We start from the raw sequence: 15,426 nt of genomic DNA, 5'->3' as shown, positions 1-15,426 counted from the left end.
AAGAGCACCAAAGATAAGGAGTGAACCATGTGAACCATGATATAACGTAGCTGGTGTTAGGTGAAGTCCTGAGAATCCATGTGATGACAATGAGGCAAGAAGGACACAAGATATTTTCATATTTTAATCAATAGGAAACTGCCTATTAAAGTGGTGATGGTCATGTATTCATGAAATAAATTGTCCTCTGATTTCTTCAGGGGGTTCTCACAGGATATTGCATGGTCCATATTAAACTCTTATGCACTCAGACTCAAAATAGGAGTGAGACAATGATTGATGTATGAGTTGGGGATCAGAATTTGACCTAGTCACTAAAATGGAGAATGTTTAAATTAAAGTACACAACATTTTCTCTGCATTTCACACCTGTGTTTCAAACTGCTGTCCAAAGAAGGTTTATTTATTGGTCAGGAAATTCTCTTGTCAGGAGCAAATCCGAAGACAGAAAAAGGAACGTGCCAAAGGAATATCTGTTCTTTGGTGCTGCAAGCTGTAAAGGAGTTAATGGAGGGAAATGAAAGAGGAAGTCCAAGGGAAAAATCACAAGCTATTGCTCTCTCCATGCATATTAAATATGCACAATGAAGACAGATTGCTCATAGCAGAGTTCTGGTACTAGAATATTTCCGTTTAATGTGTCCAAATGAAAACATGTAACTCAAAGCTGCAGTCTCATAATAAAGTTTCTCTTTGCTTATTTTCCTCCTCCCCCAAGAGCACTTTATTTTTCATACTGTCAATCTGAAAGATATACAAGAGATCAGGTTTCCAGAAGAACTCTCCTCCCTTTGCAGGCATCCTTAATAAACTGGAAATAATGACATTTGTGGCAGCACAAATGCACCAAGGGTAGAGCACATATTAATTAAGGGAGGTTCACAGAGCAGCAGTTTTTGCTGAAGCTGGACATTTTTGTATGCTTTTATCCCTTATAACTGCCTGTTTTCCCAGGAGACATCTTATCAGGAAAACATTGTTCTGGCATCCCAGAACATGACAGACTGTCATTAGATAAAGGAGAAGGTTAATATAATAGAAATCCAGGTTACAAGCAATGTTTTAGCCAGAGGCTTCCCATGGGTTGTGGGGAAGCAAATAGCAGACTAGTCAAATGCAGCAAATTACAGTCAGCAGAAGAGTGCCAAGTATCCAGTATTCTGTAATTTGCACATGCCAGCAGAATCTCAAATAACTCATTTTTTAAAGATATTTGGACTGAGTTTCCCATGGTCTGCATATTCCCCTTTCAATATCCTGATAGTCTGGGAGCACAGTACATTAGGAATGTCTCCCTCAGAAGTTATTATGGGAGGATAGAATAAGCAGGGAGACTTTTTTTCCTATTTCTTTTGCTTCTTTTCTTAAAGCATTTCTGAAAATGCCTGGTAGGACCTGTGGATGTCAAGTGGAACCAGAGCACAGACTGGGGCAGAGCAAGATTGTTTCTCTGGCTCATCTCTGATTGAAGAGTTTTCTATTTTATAAGGTTGAAAAGTGATGCTGGCAACCACAAAAGATACTGAAATTTTTTTCTGATAAACAGTGTTAAGACTTACAGAAGTCACCATTGACCCCAGGCTTTTGTGTGAGATGGAAATCAAACATGAATTTCAATGAATCCACATGATGAGGAAAGTATGCTGCTTAATTAGTGGGTTGGAATTAGTGGGTACCAGTCACCTTTCTTTTTTTTTTTTCATTTTCTTTTTTTATTAGAGATAATGGAGAAAGACTAGGATGGGGACAGAGAATTAATTCCTACTGTCATCTGCATCACCTGAGCAAAGCACTGTGTTTTCTGGTGTTTATAGCAACATCAAGACTTCAAATTGTATTTGAAGAAGGTAGCCATTGATTAAGATCTTATAAACTATTTGGTCTTGTTTTGAGGAAGAAAGACAGGAATTAATGTCATGAGCATTTACAGCTGAAGTTCCCTAAGGGAAAATCATGGGAAGTTTATTGCAGAGGTGGAGGAAGATACTGGAGTGGGTCATAAATGTGTTTACTGCTAATGCTGGTTTACACTAAGTCAGGATTTGGCCTTACATCTCCATCCTGGCAGATTTAACTCTTCTGAAGGAGATTTTGTGTTTCTCTGCCTTGGCTGTTGCATTTGTGGATGAGATTTCAAAAGAGGTAATGCAACTTAACTTTGTCCCCTTCAAACTCCCTGACTAAACCTGCCTTGAGTTTTGTAAAAGCAGCTGGACTTTGCCTGAAGATTCTGTTTTACTTCTGAGGTGCACAGGTCAGAAGAAAAAGTGAAAAGCAGCCAAAGTAGATGTTGGAAAGAACTATCCTACCTACAAGGCATACCTTTATTTCTTAAAATAAGAAGTACAGGTGAGATTCTAGTGCATGATTGGTAAGGGAAGACAGGAGGTGAATGGTTACAAGGAGGAGAGAAACTGAAATGACAAGGAGACAACAAGGTTTTAAATAATTGCTGTTGTGTCTGTCAGAACATTATCTGGTCTCCCCAGGATGGCAAAGGAAAAAAAAAACCCTCTGCTGTCACTGTCACCTAACTTTGATATAACTATTCCATACAGGAAAACATGCAACACTTCTCTCTCTCTCAGGCTCCTGAAGACTTTTTGCCAAAATTAATAGACTGTGTGCATGTTTTAACTCATCCTTTCTCAAATTTTACATCTGTATTTACATAACCTAGTTAAAACTGGAGATCTTGGTGTCTAAACTTTTCAAATGCATGGACTTCTCCCTCTTACCTTTTACTATAATTAATTATTTTTACCAACCTGAACTATTCTATCATTCTAAAGGACAGAAAACCAGACACTACTTACAAGTCTATCTTTTATAAAAATGTCAAGTTTCTCTGCAAGCTAAAGTTTTCATGGCAATCTCTTCAGCAGAGTGTTCAGGGGAGCATTAGCCTTCTGGGTATACTTACAGCTCCTGATTAAACCCCTTTATCTCAAAAAAGGAATCAAGTAAAGCTTAAGTGTTTCTCTTAATCAGCACATTCTGGAAGGTCTGTGTAAAGACTTTGTTGTCTTGCCATAGTTTGCCTTATTCCCCCTATTATTTCTTGGCATTGATTCTTTTCAGAAGAAAGAAAAAAATCCTCTGTATTTTGCTACTGTAAAATAATTTTGATCAGATAAGCTGGTATGAACTGGATATAAACAATGAGATATATAGAATCTTTCACAAATCAGTGAGGATCCATCTATATGGGTTTTTCTGCTCTCTGTGGAAGTGCTAATGACATTTTCTTACTGCTGCTGCTGCATTATCAGCACTCAGCAAGAAGAGAAGAATTTCCATCATGCAGATTTGCTGCAGAGAGCAGATTTGCTGGGGGATGAGGAGGCTGCCCAGTCATTTTTGTTTTATTTTTCTTCTGTCACTGATTGTGTGTTAGACATGGAATAGATCCTGGACAAGGCAAGCATTTCCTTGTAATAAAATCCCAGTGCATTCAGCAGAGACTTAAAAAACCTCCTATGATGTGTGTGCAGAGGAACAGGACTGGTGGGGAACCTGTAGTTCAGCACCTGCTCCACAGTTACTGGCCTTTCAGAAATCCTTACAACCAGCAACCCAGTGCAGAGGGAAATAACTTAGTGCATGCACGATTCTACTTTGAATTCCTAGTTTGAATTAAAAGAAGACACAGAGATAGCTATGGCAGCTATCACAGTGGAGGTTCATGCCATAGTTTGTATTTTTATCTGTCTGCATCTCAGGTGTGACACTTAGATTTAAGAAGCTCTTTCTTAAACAAAAACAATAAACAAACTTTGAATCATATGCATCACAGAATTAAAAAACCTGCCCATAAAATAGCTACTGTATGCTACAGAGGTGTGAGTTTGGCCTCTCTGGAAGAAACACAAGCTTTTCTATTAGCTAATTTCAAAGGAGTGAAGCAGTGATTGGATCACTGTCTCTTATTCCTACAAAAAGAGAATATTTTCCTGGCTATAGATAAATCATTACAATGGAAAAATGTTTAAGGGGATGCAACACCTAGATCTGGAGATAGACAAGTGGAAATGACAGAATTTATTCCCATTAAGGAGAAAAGCCCAGAGTATTCTTTACGAGTTACAATCTTTCACAAACCAAAAGCTTTGAAAGACAGAAATACAAGCATTTGTCTCCACTACATCATAGAACTAGAGAATGGATTTGTTTGGAAGAGACCTTAAAGATCATTTATTTCCAAATCTCCTGACAGGGGCAAGGACATCTTCCACTAGACCAGGTTGTCAAATGTATTACTTGATGCGGAAAAGGTAATCAGATCTTAAGATCCTGTGTCCAATGTTATATGAGAAGTCAGAGATCAGAATTGTGATTATTATTTTTGTCTTTCCCTGTCTTTACATATATTTTAGTGAAATTACTCTATGAACATGGTTTAGAAATGTTTTATATTCCTAGTAACTGTTTCTGCATAATTCCTCAAATATTGAATGACTTTCACTTGGAGTTCAAGCTCCTTGACTGAAGGACATGGTTTTCTGAGCAGATGTCTTTGCCCAGTATGAAGCAGATGTCCTTTAAAGACACTTTATTTTAACAAGAATCCAATAATTTAAAAATAAGATGCCAGTCTTGAGATTTTAGCCATTTTCCATCTGTCTCTTCCACCAGTATCTCCCCTTTAATTGCTCACAAATGCTTTTCAACTCCAGTTTAAGGAAATGTTTTTAATCTTCTGAGACTATTGGGGCATATTTACAGTTATACACACAATAATTTGACAAATGAAAGATACTCAAGTTCTGAAATGTCTTCTAACACTATTTTGGAAAATTAGATCTAAAAAAATTATTTCACATAGAAAGATCCAGAAAAACAAAATCTCCTGTATGCACTGCTTGCAAAATCAGTTTCTGTATTGTCTGGAAAGATGGACATTGAGTCATTTTCTCTAAGGCTGGTGTCACTGCAAAATGCAGTGCTATGTAGATATATTCAAACTAGCTCCAAGAAAATTAACTTGTGAAGCTAAGTAGGATGTTTTAGCACAACAGAGAACTGAGCAAACATGTGTTGTTTCATTCCTCTGATACCAGTCTAGTCCACTGTCAGTTTTTAAGACTGCTCAGGAATCACATAATTTGAATAATATATTACCTAGCAAGTGTTGTACAACCTGTTCCAACTTAGATCACCCATTTCTGTTCCACAGTTATAGCTGTCAGAGGCTCAATAACCACAAGAACAACATATTGTGAAATCTGGACTTTGTACAGAGAGCCAACAAAAACTTGATGGAGAACATCAGTCATTGTATTCCCTTCTGGGGCAAAATGTACTACACTTTGTGTTTCTGAAGAAGAAAACATAGCAATGCAAATTAGTAAACAGTTGCATGAATGAGAATTTTATCAAAATTTCTTTTGTTCACGCTCTTTGCCAGACAGTTTCCATTGGAAAATGTAATTTGAATTAAGCCTTATTATTTTTGCTGATTCGTAATTTAAGAGATGGGGAAAGCTCATGAATTTATAAGTATTTGTTCACAAAGTTCCCATAAAAATGAGAAATCTTTTAAAACAATGTTATTAGAATGAAAAAAAAGGATACTTTGGATTAGATGCTGCTCATTTCCAAGATTCTCTTTTATCTGTAAGTGCAGCCTGCAGGTTCAAAATCCTCACAGAAAAGAATTCGTAATGGAATAGCTTTCTGTGTGAACCTTATCACAGGCTATGCTATTCCATGTACCTAAACTGTTTTGGCAAGAAGCCTTTTGAAAATTCTCAGCATTGGCATGACACTGATAAAAATGAACGATTTACAAAATCATATTAACATTCATAAAGAGGAAATGAAAAAGTTCTTGATTAAAAACCTGGTTTTAATTAACTAGGGTTTAAATATTAGCTTAAAACATGCTGATATATTTGTGAACTTTATCAGAGTACTAATGTAGATAAAACTGACATTTAGGGTGGGAGTCAGCTTTGGAGAAATAGGGCTTGATTCAGTTCCCTAAATAGAAGCATCTTGTGTCATGTGAGACTGTCTGGAAAGGCACAGTGTTTCCACAAGGATGTTCTGAATTCAGTAGGCCATACCAGGTGCCTCTGTGTTTAGACAAATGAGATGCTTTCCTAAATGCAGCGGCCAGATTCAGCTGACAGAACACGGGTGTGGTGTTACTGCCTGAATGAAGCTGCTGACAGATGGAGGTCAACCCCTCAGGCAAGCTAAGAGCTGCTGCAGCCAGTGAGATTGATTGTAAAGATTTTAAAATCATAGAAAATTCAGGGAGTTAGAAAGAAAGTTAGGCTTGGCAAGCCCTGGGAAAAGTGTTAAAAGTAGGCCCTGGGAAATGTTAGGCCTTGATCATGTGAAACTGAACCTGTGTAGTCAATATATGATAAATAATATAATTGTTTGCTGTGATTAGATATAATTGTTGTTTAAAGAATCATGAGAAACTATGGTTTGGGTGGATCATGAGAAATCCATGCTTGGGTAAAACCAGTGCATACAATAGGACAATGTAAGTTTAATAATTAATATGTAAGTTGTATAACGATAGAGATTAAAAACATGTTCAACTCAAAACCAAACTGGGTCAGATTTGGGTATGTGTACCTCTGACACCCAGAGCTCTTTAATAAAGCACCTTCATATAATCATTCTGTGATTATGTGTGTTCCTGAACACTAACAAGATCAGGTTCAGCTCAGTTGTCCACATGAAGTCATTGACCAGTGTTCAAGAGGACCAAAGGGTCGCAGTGGCTGACACAGAACCTACAGAATGTCTGTGTCCTCCTCAAGTGGCAGCTGGAGAGCTGCTGTAGTGACCATAATGCCTGAAGTCACACTAGACCTCGAATTAATGCACCTGTGGGGCCTAGATGGCCATTGAGATTTCTTGGAATAAAATGCTTTAAATGTGAGTTAAAATTCACCTACATAAACACAGACATCTCGTGCCACTATGATGCCTTGAAGTGTCCTACTCACCTTCACTGACCGCTTCCTTAGGGCACAAGTTTTCCAGAAGGCCTGTTCACATCTGCGTTTTGCAAAAACTCTAACTTTCCTTTAATGTAGCTAAAAACATTTCCCAACTTTTCCTAAAGTCTTGTGGCAAAATGTCAGCTCTGGATGAACAAAAAATATGCCCCCAAGGACAAGGACACCACTTCCAGAGCTGGCAGGTTTGTTTCCTTGGTAAGATTAGTGCCACGTGACAGCTGAAAGCAGAGCAGGTAAATGGGCCAGGAGCTGCTACATGAGCCATATCCTCAGAAAATCTTTAAAAATGCATTTCTTTAGTTCAACAAGACTGAGGCTGGCCTGGGCTATTCTGACAGACATTGTTACCTACAGCTGATGTTACCAAAACAAAACCATCTCATTTAAATATTGTCATCCTTCAGTATGTCATGTTAAGGCTCTAATTCAGCATCCCCAGTTCTGGATTTAAAGGTATTTTCACAATGCAGGTCCTTTCAGAACACAGATCTGTGTTTTGCTGAGCTGTATAAAAACAGACTACTTCCTTAGAAGACCTGAGCAGATAGTTGTTTCCTTTCCTGTTGTACTATGAAGTTATAAGCATGAACCAAAGATTCAATGAAATCAAACTAAGAATTAATTTAAATGCTCTACTGAACTGCAGCACATTTTAATTTCTCAGGCTCTGTTGACGGTCTCTCATGATGCACTGGCTTTTTGAACCGTAGCAAAGGCTCTTATAGAAAATACATTATATACAAGAATGCACACACATGAATTCCTAGGAAAGATTAGAGGAAAAGACTAAAAAAATATATGATTCCTTAGTATATTTCCCAAGAGTTGTACAGTTTCTGTGCATTTAGTAACTTTGGTGAAACATTGTTTTGACCAGTTTTCATTTGAGCATGTGCAAAACTTGTGGTATTCACAACATCATCCATTGTGATGGTCAAGCTCTCCATAGCTAATTGTGTTTGCTGTGAAAAATCCCTTTTGCCTTTGAGTTGAACTTGTGTCCCAACAGCTTTAATAGGTGACCCTTAGCTCTTCCTATGCTGGAGGATGTAGGAAGCAATAATCTTGTGTTGACTCTATCCTTGCCATTCATTTTTATTTCCTTCAGGAGTGATCTTTTCCAGGCTGAAAAGTCAAAGCTAACTTAGTCCTACATGTCTTAGATGCTTTCAGCAAGAAAGCCAGCCCACACTAGGAATCATCCATTTCAGCCTTCTTTGTATTTTCCTGGCTTTATTATAGCACTTCTGAGGTACTACACACAAAAAGCCTCTCTGACAGTCAGCTAAACACAAACTGTTTTATGCTAGATAAATATCTTACCTTCTCTTCCTGATTATTTTTCAGCATTTCACCAAAATAAAGCCATGAAATATCCAATCCATACTGGAAACATGTTTTCAAGGTGATGAAAAACCTAATGGTTAACGATACTGTTCCTTGCCAGATTTCTTCCAGACCACAGTACTAACTAGGATTTAGTAGGATATTGAATAGCTGTCACACCAAGAGAGAAGGAACTGCATCCTAGGGAAAGAGAAAGACTGGAAAGTATGTAGGGTCACATGAAAGGAGTGATAGAATCTGCTATCCCATTATAGTTATATAGAAAAACCAGTCAGAGAATCTTTTAAATGTGTTGACAAAGTAAGGGCAGAAAGGTCATTTTCACTAGGGTCATGGCACTGGTGAGACTAGTAATGGAATGTAATATAAAATGCTAATATAAAATGAGTTTTAAACTTACACTGAAATCCTCTTCAAGATGATGCAGAGTCACAACATTTTTTTCCAGGCTGAAAAATTATACTTTTTCCGTAAAATTTGTTTCTCTGATGAACATAAAATACTTTGGTTACATCTAATCTATCTGCTGCCCTGGAGTGGAGATTTTTTGGTAGTCCTGACCCATGGTTTTCATGCTGCTTGAAAGCCAGAATTTTGTTTACAAAGAAGTCAGAGTGTGGGTGATGGGAGGGGAATGACATATGCCTTAGTCTCACTCTGATAAGGAGCTGGGATGGTGCCAGGGTGCCATATAGACAAAGCTTAAACACTGGCTTCGTTGCAGAATACATAAAACTCTGCTGGGAGGGAATACCAGATATAAAATGGGTCTTTAATCTTGCAGACAAATTCCAATTAGGAAAGCACCACACGCTTTTTACACCAGGCATGATTAATCACTGGAACAAACTACCAGTAGAATTGATGAATTTACCCTTTCTTGACACCTTTGAGTCAAGACTGCACGCACTCCTGGAATTTATGTGATAGCTAAACACATGTTATAGTCAAGTACAGTACCTGTTATTGAGGTTAATATTCTGCCTAATTTTTTTTTTTTTTTTTTTTTTTTTTTTTAATATAGTGGAGGTAAAGTTAGAGGTCTTTTCAGGCTTGGAACTCTTTAAAGCTGATAAAGACTATTATGGACAGCACTTCTCTTTTCTATATGTGATCATCCTCCCTGTATTCTTATCTTGCACTTTCCTTGTGTTGTCTGTGACAGTTTCCATTTCAAATTTGAGCCCCTTAAATCTTTTAAAGTATCTTTATTCCCAAACAAATGAATTAATGAATCCCATAGGAATTTAGTAGACTAATAAGAGACCCTAAACGCTTAATTGGATTTGAGTCCAAACACTTTCCAACAAGCAATAAACAAGAAAAATGAAGGTAAAATACCTAATATTCACCAGCAAGACTCATTCTATGTAACCTTTGTTTTGTAGCAGCTAGTTCCTCATGACAGCACAAAACTAGGAAGTTCCTGGGGAACCAAATAAAATTTCTTGATCTGTTCAAGAGGCATTTGAATAGCTCTTTTCATAAAATAATAAAAATCAATTTTCAGAAAGCGGAATCCATTGTCCTAACTAATATTTCCCCCTCTGTCTTATCCATTGTCACATCTCTATTTTCTCTTACTCCAAAATCTAATGACTCACCTTTCAATTTTCAGCCCTCCAAGTCTGTAAATAACTCATTGTTCCTTACCCACATTTAGTATTTGTATCTTTCGGGAGTCTAGGTGCTATATATTTAGGCCAAGTAACCATACAAGATTTAGTCTTTGTTTTCCTAAGCCAAACTCTTTTACTTCCTCCACTTAAAGACAGGTTCTCCATTCATATAACATCACTGTGTTGGCCTTCATTATTCTTTCAGTTAGAATTGGTCTTTCTTAATTGTGGATGACAACGATGCTCTAACGGAGGTCTCAGGAGGGCTGTAAATGATAGCAGGATCTCTCTACATCTCCTGAAAAAAGACAAGCTTTGCATTAGCCTTTTTCACAGCTACATCACATCAGTGGCTTGAAGCCATCTAGTGACTGTGTAAGACATCCAAATCTCTTTACTTTTCATTAGTTGTGACTGATAAATTTCCGCCTAAAAGTAGAAATTCTAGTTATCGGTCCCTGAGGGCACAAGCCTGTACTTTGTGCTATTGGATTTTATTCCTTTTCTGGTACTCCAGTTCTCACTATCTGACACTTCTCCCAATAGTGTATCTGGCTTCTCCTTGGCATGGCCAGTGCTGCCTATCTAGTTTGTACTGACAAATTTCAGTGCTGGAATTCCTTTTGTACTTATTAGTGCTCACTGCTCTGTGTTATTTGTTCTGAGTCTTCATGAATGGTGATCAGTGTCAATAAACGTATTGCCTGAAAGAATGCATTTGTAACAATCTCTACTGTAATAGTAACTGTTCACTGATGGATTTTCAGCAATACTTACATAAGGATTTCTGCCTGGTCCTTGAAAGGGGTGAGAAATGAGAACAAGGGGCTTCCATTCCTGTTGTAGTGACAGTGGATGTGGCCCATTCCCATGGGGAGCACACAGGGGTTTGTCTGGGCACACAGAAGCTGGCCAGGCGTCAGCACATCCTAACAGGTGGTTGGCTCTCTTAACAAGAAAAAAACAAACCTTCTGCAAAAAAAAATGGTAATCTCCTCAAAATGACAGGTCTGCAAAAGGGTGTAATTTACTCATAAACATGCACAGGGATTTGCAGATTACCTTCCAGCCCCACCTGTGGGTAGCTCATCATGCTGATTGCATGTCTGCTTGGGGGGTTATTTTCAGGTTACATTTCCTTTTTAAAATCTGGTAATAGATGTTGATTTTATGTTTAATCTCATAACTTTTTTGGATAATTATTAAAATATTGAGTAAACAGTGTTGACACAGGACAGTGCATAGAAATTACAATACAGTTCTTTCTTTGTTGGATATAAATACTGTGAGTTCATTCATCCTGGGCAGTTAATATAAAGTACACAAATACTCATTAAAAAGCAAAGATTATATAATCCCTGCTTATCACAAAAAGGATGCCTTTATAGTGTCCATCTGAAGGCAAATTCTGCCTACATTCCATCTCAGAGCATATAGATAAGTGCATTTCTCAAATTCTTTGGTGACTATAGAATTTAAATATGAAGATGCATTACTGGTTTCATTAGAAGCACTTAAATATTTGATTTCAGAGACTAGATCTTTGTCACAAGGTAAATGATTAATATTATTTGGCATCTAATTATTTCCGAATGTTTTTATTGCTATATATTAAATTAGGGGAGACTAGAAAGGAAAGAGTACAGTTTGAAATTGACTGCCAGCTTCTAAATGAGATTGTTTCTCCTGAGACTGTGGTGATTGGAACTTGCATTAGCAGCTCATTGAAGCACATATATTTCTTCTGACATATGTTATAGTTAGATCTTTTTATTGATGCCAAAATGCTTTAAAACTTTGTTTTAAAGTATCACCAAGCAAGATTCCTTCCTAGAAATTGTTTACATTGCAATTATGCATTTTGCAACACTCCAAATATATATTACTGTTGCATTTCATGGCTATAACACCAGCTAGTAATACTGTGTTTGTTTTTTTTCCCTATTGCTATTTGTTTTGCAAATATAGGACTGTATTATTTGTGATTTTCTTTCCACTTACAAAATGTTTCATTACTTATCAGAATAATGAATAATAATCTCTTTCAATATTTCTGTTGAGATACAAAACTGTACTCTCATGATAATATTTGCTTATTGTCCTCCACAGTATGAAGTTGCAAATATTTGACCTTGACTTACATATTTGGGTGGAATAAATATAAACTACTGCCTGAATAAAAACTAGATTGATTATATCTAAAATGACTGAGGTCCAAATCTTCAAAGGTTTTAAAATACCCTCACTAACATTTTGATTTGTGTTTTTAAGAAAAAAAACCAAAACACAAAAAATCCCCAATGTATATTGTAACATCCTTATTTGTGTTGATAGTACCTCTAAAATATTAGAAGGATCATGAGAGAACCTTAGGTCCTAAGACAATAACCTTGAGACTACAAACTCGTCCAGTATTTTTGGTTCAAACATAAGGTTGGAGTTTGAACATATTCCTTTGGTTTTTTTTGGTATATCTAGATAATCTGTGTTTTAATTTGAAGTGAACTGACAAAGGACTTGGATGAAAACCACCTCAAAAAGAAAGTCCTGAGGAGTCTTTTAGCACAGTGATACAGCCTCTTTCCTTGACAATCAGCAGAGATAATTAACTTTAAACTAATTTTGCAGAAAAAATGTTTGCTCAGTTTCTGATTTGAAGTTGGTTCAGAGCAGTCTACCCTGAAGCAAAGGAGTGAGTTTATAACTGCCAGGAAAACTTTTGGCTTTGTGTCTTTACAACATAACCTTGATCCATAGTATGGCTTGAAAATGAAATACAGACCAACATGACTCAAACTGTGGAATTCATTTCACCTGACCCCAGCTACCCATTCTGTAATTCTATGTCTTTGAAGTATTCTTATAGACTCTTGTCATGGACAGAGGTAACAAAAGACATTTCTAGGTTGCAAACAATCTATCCAAAAATAGTAATCTGAAATAGGTTAGATGAATTCTAGAGTTGTCAATTTTTCTTCACTGACTATAAAGAGAGGAGGGAGAACACCCCTCTGTGGAATATTTCATGATGCCCAGTATCTGTTGGCAAATGTCAAATTGAACACCTCCTAACTATAGAGCTGAATTGCTCTTTAGACTCCACAAAGTATTGACAAGATTTTTTCTTTTGATAGATGTTTATGTTCTTAGTGTACATAAACCAAACTAGTTTATTCACTTAAATTTAGGTATCTAAATCTTGAACTCAGCAGAGTTGAAGGGATTTGACAAATTGCTCATAAAATAGGTACCTACCATTTGAGATATGATGGAATCATATCTATGAAAGTCATAGAATCATAGAATGTCCTGAGTTGGAAGACACCCACAAAGATCATCAATCCCAACCCCTGGCTGTGTAAAATACAGCTCCTCCAAAAATCACACCATGTGTTGAATCTGCATGGGGCTAGCAGGACAGATAAGAGGCCTACAGATGGACCCATGTCCTCTGTCCCAGCAGGCTGGGGGACTGACACAACAGACCACAACATTTCAAATGGCAGTAGATGCCTCAGCTTGAGGCACACTCTGGGTGTCAGAATCTAACCTACCTGGGGCTGGTGAGTCACTGCAGGGGCTTTCTTTAGATAAAAGGACAGAAAGTTTCTGATATTTGGAAAGAAAGAGTGAAAGACCAAATTCTGGAATACAACAGAACTGCTAGTCTGCTGTGGAGCAACCTCAGGTTGTTCACTTGGGAGGGGAGATTGAGGAGAAGTTTCTGTGGGGGGATGATTCAATGTTACAGTTTAAGTACAGCAGTTCAGGAAAGAAAATTTTAATGATAAAGAACTGGAAAAGAAAAGGCATAATCATAATAGCCCTGACAATTGGCAAGTCATGGTTCAGGTCCCCGTAATCATAACATTTAAGAAGCAACATGATAATAAAGTTATATAATTTAAGTTTATAATAAAGTTGGTCATGTATGGGTGCTGCTTGTTTTTAATTGTCTTTACTGGACCCAGCTTGTTCATCCTGTATTTCTCACAGGATGTAAGATTAGAAGCATGTGTCTTGAATGAAACAACATCTAGTGGCATGCCTCCAGAAAAATGGCACTTCGGGAAAAATGCACCCTGGAGTTTCCTAAAGAAATCAAAACATCAAGATTAACTTGTGCTTTACAAGTTTAATTTCCATTTCAATTACTCCAATGGCTGTTCCCATTTGGTGAAGTCAAGCAGGAGCCTTTCCAAGATGCTGCCTCCTGGTTCTCACACATGTGATTTTGCTAAAGAGCTCTGTATTTTCCAGAGTCAAACGAGGACAGCCTGCCCTGCTGTCAGCCACGCTCCCCTCAGAACAGACAATCAATAGCTGCTGACTCTCCATGCAGGGCTCTCGCTGCCTCTCTCCTTGCACAGCCTGTGTTAAGTTCTGCTGGGGATGTGCAGCCTGATATAAAACTTTCCATTCAGATGAGCAGATTTGACAGATTTGTCTACTTATTAATGGACTAATTTCAGCAGAATTTAAGATGCAAATTTATTCTTGGCCTATTTTCCTTTTTGCACTTTCCGTCTCTGTTTTCTCCCCTGTGCTTTTTCCCTGGCTGTTTACATTCCCTCATCTCCTTTGGTCCATATTGATAACATTAAGAATGGTAATCTTTTAATCTCCCATAGCTCACTAGATTACCTTTGCAGTGAGGGAAGGCTCCAGTGAGGCTGGGAGCCTGTGATCTTCCCTCCTTACACTGTCCTCGTGGGAGGCACCCCAAAGGGAAGTGCCAGGCCCGCCTCCCCTGCAGCAGGCAGAGAGCATTTGTAACAGCACAGAGAATAAACTCCTGGCATGAGGAAGGGCAAAATTAGAAGAAGCCAGCTGAACTTTTTATAGTGTCTGTACTGGCAGTGAAATGCAGTGGGGGCAGGTCACCATGGTGGCCATTTTGTGAGGAACAGTGGCCACACCAGCAGCCATCTTGTCCTTGCTGAGGGGGGCTTGGTGCCTCCAGAGCTTCTTTTCCACTAGGGCCAAGCACAGAAAATACACCAGTTCTGTCTAAATTTGGGCATCTTTTTTGGGTGTGGTGAGAGAGCCTGAGGGACAGAGGCATGTACTTCAGCCTGGTGAGGGTTTATGGGCTGCTACAATCCTCTAAGGGTAGCAGAGAGTCACAGAGCTGTGGAATCATTAAAACTGGAAAGGACCTCCAAGATCACCAAGTCAAAGCTTCAGTCTCATAGCACCATGCTCCATATTAAACGACATTGTTTTTATCTTTGTTTCAGTAGCTACTCATTCATTTAACACTTCCAGGGATGGTGACTCTACCACTTCCCTGGGGACTGTTTCAATGCTTAGCCACTCTTTCAGTGAATAAATTATTCCTAATATCCAACCTCAACCTCCCCTGGTGCACCTTGAGGCCATTTCCTCTTCCTCATCATTTCCCATCACCAGTTGCCTGGGAGAAGAGGCTGATCCCCAAAGGGGCACCCTGCCAGCCCCTCCTGTTCCCTGAA

At 38.1% G+C, this 15,426-nt stretch overlaps 1 long non-coding RNA gene across 1 annotated transcript; it reads right to left on the bottom strand.

Annotated features, from left to right (window-relative positions):
- Positions 1–9,318: 9,318 nt before the first annotated feature.
- LOC111927515 (uncharacterized) lies at positions 9,319–14,684 on the bottom strand. The gene is made up of 3 exons (XR_002863595.2): positions 14,597–14,684; positions 10,730–10,924; positions 9,319–10,250 (listed from the first exon to the last, which is right to left on the bottom strand). It is a non-coding gene; the product is annotated as an uncharacterized LOC111927515 (long non-coding RNA).
- Positions 14,685–15,426: the final 742 nt, after the last annotated feature.

The sequence above is a fragment of the Cyanistes caeruleus genome, chromosome 2, assembly GCF_971803275.1.
Source record: "Cyanistes caeruleus chromosome 2, bCyaCae1.hap1.1, whole genome shotgun sequence".
Classification (NCBI taxonomy): domain Eukaryota; kingdom Metazoa; phylum Chordata; class Aves; order Passeriformes; family Paridae; genus Cyanistes; species Cyanistes caeruleus.
This window is presented reverse-complemented; position numbering and strand designations above follow the sequence as displayed.